The sequence below is a fragment of the Homalodisca vitripennis genome, chromosome 4 (assembly GCF_021130785.1).
Source record: "Homalodisca vitripennis isolate AUS2020 chromosome 4, UT_GWSS_2.1, whole genome shotgun sequence".
Classification (NCBI taxonomy): domain Eukaryota; kingdom Metazoa; phylum Arthropoda; class Insecta; order Hemiptera; family Cicadellidae; genus Homalodisca; species Homalodisca vitripennis.
Genome location: NC_060210.1, coordinates 90,205,329 through 90,210,156, shown reverse-complemented (window position 1 = coordinate 90,210,156; position 4,828 = coordinate 90,205,329).

Genomic DNA, 4,828 nt, shown 5'->3' with positions numbered 1-4,828 from the left:
TTTTTCTTCACTCCTTTTTACTTTCGACCCATAACTTCGTTAGGAAGTATAGTGATGTTCCTTTATGGCCATTAGAATTATATGCTTTTGGAACACCCATCTATAAAAATGGTTTTCACAGGTGTGTGTGTGTTTGTGTATGTGCACACAGTGTGTGCGCGAGCACGCACTGGGTGTATAAAAGTGAATAAAATAAACTTAAATTTGGAATAGTTGAGAGTTTTTATATCTATTTTGGAAACGCCTTCAGTTTTGGTGACGCAACTACGCTATAGCCCTGCGAGTACATTGCCTTCTTAAAACTCACGGCTCTTCGTTCCTGTACCTGGATCGACCATACTCGTTATTGGACTGCTATATTTTGTATTATAATTAGTTGTCCATTGTTAATTAACTATCAATATTAAGATAGGTTCTTTTAATATATTACCACTGTGTCATATTGATAATTTTCAGGGAATATTATGGATGTCCTGATGAAAATGCCAAGTGTGGACTTAATTGTAAATAATACAAAAAATCTCGATGACGAAATGGAAATGGTAGTTCTGTCATTATTGTCTGAACTAAACTGTATATCTGTAAATTTTGCCGATGTTAACCTCTCTAAGATATTGTCTGCACTAGGTGCATTAATTAAGGCTTATGATGAAATAGCTGATAATCGTAACTCACTAAAGTCTATTAACAATGAACTAAATTGTGAAGTAGCTTTCTTGAAGGCCAAACTGGACTCCGAAAAAGAGTCTAGAATAAATGATTTAAATGATTCTTTCAAGACCCTTGATATCGCTCAAGCTGAGATTGAAGTATTGCAGGGTGCTGTACACAGCTTGAACGACAAGTTGAAACTTTCCCAGCTGAAATCAAAAAATTTGGAAGCTGAAAATTTGTCACTGTCTGAGCGAATTGATGACCTCGATTCGCAGGTGAGCGCTCTCAAAACAAAAACTGATGAACTGACTAGTTGTAGAGATGGTTTGGTTAACAGTTTGAACAATCTCAGAAGTAAATCGAATGACTGGGACAAAAGGCGTTGGCTGGATGATGGTAACTTAAAATATTTTATCGATGCTTGTGACAAAAGTCTTTTGAATAGAGATGATATTTTAATAATTGACCCCTCAGTAACACATCTTTTGAAACTATCCTGCATGGAAGATACTGAGTCTCTCCTTGCACAGTTGTCAGTTAATGCAAGAACATATATTTTTGCTTGTATTAGTGATAGTACCAAAGGTTTGACCGACGACAGTGCTTCACACTGGAGTCTACTGCTGGTTGATAACGTCAATAAGTTGTCATTTCATTTTGATTCATCTAAATGTCTAAACCAGGTGCATGCAAAGACTTTGTCTGTCAAACTGGGTGTCTGTGAGTCCAAGTTCGTTGAAATGCCTTGTGCTCAACAGCGTAATGACTTTGAATGTGGGATCAACCTCATTGTAAATCTTAAGTTTATCCTTAATTTTTACGTAATACCTAAAGTTGCAATGCGTTTCTATGAATGGTACTGTCAATGCTTTGTATCAAAGCCTATTATTGTAACAAGTAGTTCCAAGCCATCTACAGATATAGAAACAACCACTGCCTCTTCCCCTGAGCACACTCAGACACCCTTTCCTTCTACACATTGTAGTCAAGCAACAGAATCGAACAAAAGTGAGAGTTTGATTCCTAAACTCACTCTATTTCGCTCTGAGTGTGGTCAGTGGGAAATTCAGAAACCTAAAAAGTCTAAAAGAAGTCCAAAAAAGAGCTCCAAGCTTCAAAATTTGACAGAGTTAGCTGGAGGAGTGACACTTTATAACTCTTATTCTGCACTCCAATGCGAGGAAACACTGTGCCATAACACAAATAGCATGAATTCCGATGAGTCAAAAAGTAACTCTTATTTTTCTAAGACTATTCGGAATAATTCGTTTTGTCCTAAAATCAAAAACGGTACTATGGTCCCCAAGGATTTGACGAAGGTGTTGCCATCCAGGAAATCTGTTAATGCTGTTAATCCTAAAAAAGACTCTACGACAATCCTACAGTGTATGTCTACCAGTGAACTTGATAAGCATGTAAAATCTAGTCATAAGGTGCTCATTTTAAGTGACTCTCATGGACGCACCATTGGTCACAGTCTAAACGCTGCCACTAATGATGAGTACGTAGTAACGGCTATGATAAAGCCAGGGGGGAAACTTGAAGATGTAATTGATGGCAGCACCCATGTCGTTAAAACCTTGACGAATAATGACTATGCTGTAGTAATGGCTGGAACTAATAACATCCCCGACTGCTGTGATAACCTGTTAGACTCTTTCGAATATCTTATGAATAATCTTAGTCATACAAATGCAGTAATATTGGGCATACCTAAACGATATAATAATACAAGTGTGAATCCCCTCATTTCCGAAACAAATAGAAAGCTTAAAACTTTAGTGGACTCACATAGACATGCAACTTTTATATCTCTTGAAGGTGTTCCGAGGCGCTGTTACGCGGGGCGCGGGCTACACTTTAATATGGCAGGGAAACGCTTAATCGTGGACCTCGTTTTGGGTGCGCTCGGGCCTCGGGGGGCGGTAAGTCGCGGAGCTCTTTTATCTACCAAACCTGTTGTTCATAAAAGAAACCATTTAAATTCGTCCTCAAACAGTATGGACAAACGATTCATGACTAGAACATGGTATAATTCCAACTTAAAACGAGATGGAAAGTTGCGGGTGTCTGGTGCCTCAAAACCCTTCTATAGCGGGTCGTCGAGCAGTAATGATCTTAAGCCAAATTTATCAAAACCTAGATCGAGCTGCTATCCGGTGGTGAGAAGTGGAGTCTGGACCCATTCATCAGTACAAAATAATTTTTTATGGAAGAGCTGGGGCCGAGAGCTGAATACCTAACGGGCGCTTCCCTTGCTTCGAATGGTCATGCCAGGGATGGCCGGGAGAGGCCAATTGTTGTTTTCCACCAAAACATTTGTGGCCTTAAATCTAATGCCGATCTACTTCAGATCCATCTTCAATGTGAAAGTCATGACGTAGTATGTTTGACTGAACATAACTTGACTAGCGAGCAGCTTAATTGTTTTAGTTTACCTGACTTCAAGGTTGTGTCATCATACTGTCGTGAGGCCCGGCTAAAAGGTGGAGTCTGCATATTGACTGGATGCCACATTGAGTCGGAGGCTGTTGATGTGTCTAGATTTTGCGTTGAAGACTTCTGCCAAATGGCTGGTGCCAGGGTGAGACTGGCATGCGGCAAATCTATGTTTGTCTTAGCTGTTTATAGGATTCCTACCTATAATTGCGAACAGTTCCTGAGCAGTATAAGTGATTGTTTAGACAGTGTTTTTTATCAGGAAAAACACCTAGTTGTTGTAGGCGACTTTAATATAGACTTGTCATCTGCGTCATCATGGTGTAAAAGATTTCTCCACACAATGGCCTCGTTTGATCTGCGTCATACAATTACATCCTACACTAGAGAGGTAAAAAACTCTAAGACTGTGATTGATAACATTTTTACTAACATAGATGATCGGCTGGTAAACAGTGAGGTTGTGTTAACCGCATTATCTGATCATCATGGTCAGTTAGCTACTTTTAACCTCTCTGTCGCTGACTTGAACTCTGGCCCTTTGTACAGGTTATCACGTCAATTCACACCGCAAAATATTCGTAGTTTCCACTTTCATCTCAAAAGGGAGCTTTGGAGTGAAGTTTTTGAATTGGGTGGTCTTGATACATTGTTTGATGTCTTCATGAATAAGTTGAAATATTATTTTGATATTTCTTTCCCTTTACTCAGGAAGTCTATGAAAGGTAGAAACTCAACTTTGAAACCTAAACTTACTCCACAACTGTTATCTATGAAGGATCAGCTGCATTCTCTCTATTCTGACTCGAATCATCTAGAAGCAGCTCACCCTCTCCGATCTGAATACCGGCAACTGAGAAGGATGTACAAAAAGGAGATTCGTAAGCACAAGTCTGATTCTGTGTTAAATAGGATCCAGAAGTCTACCAACAAAACAAAGACAACGTGGGAAATCATCAACGACCTTAAATCATCCAACAGTGAGCGAACTTATTTCATCCATCTGTCTGACGAGAAAGGATCCAGGATGGTGGAACCCAATCTGGTGGCTGAAGTGTTTAGTTCATTTTATTCCAGTATCGGTCAACCAATGTCTATAGGCAGTAGTATTGGGTCGTCGCACGGAGTTGTACAGCCGGAAATGATCAGTAAAACACTCTTCATTTTTCCTACCTCAGAAGAAGAGGTGATGAGGGAAATTAGATCTCTAAAGCCTAAAAGTTCTGCTGGACCTGATGAAATCTCTCCAAAGCTATTGAAGCATGTCGCTGATGCAATAGTCAAACCTCTTACGTATCTTATAAACCTGTCATTCAACCTGGGTCAGTTCCCTTCATCACTAAAAAATGCAATTATAACACCAGTTCATAAAAGGGGACCGAAGGACGACTGTAACAACTATAGGCCCATCTCGCTCACTTCCACATTGTCTAAGGTGTTTGAGCGCATATTCCTAACAAGACTCCTGTCATTCATGAATTCAAACCAGGTGTTTTCTTTGAATCAGTTTGGGTTTATGAAGAATAGATCGACATCTGATGCCATGCATTGTTTGGTTTCTTCTGTGGTTCAGTCCCTGGATTCTGGCTTGAAAAGTACTGGGATCTTTTTCGACTTGTCAAAAGCATTTGACATGATTGATCATGACATCCTGTTACGTAGGCTGTCTTGTCTTGGACTAAGAGGTGTCGCTCATTCGTGGATTTCTAGCTATCTTGGTGGAAGAGGTCAATTG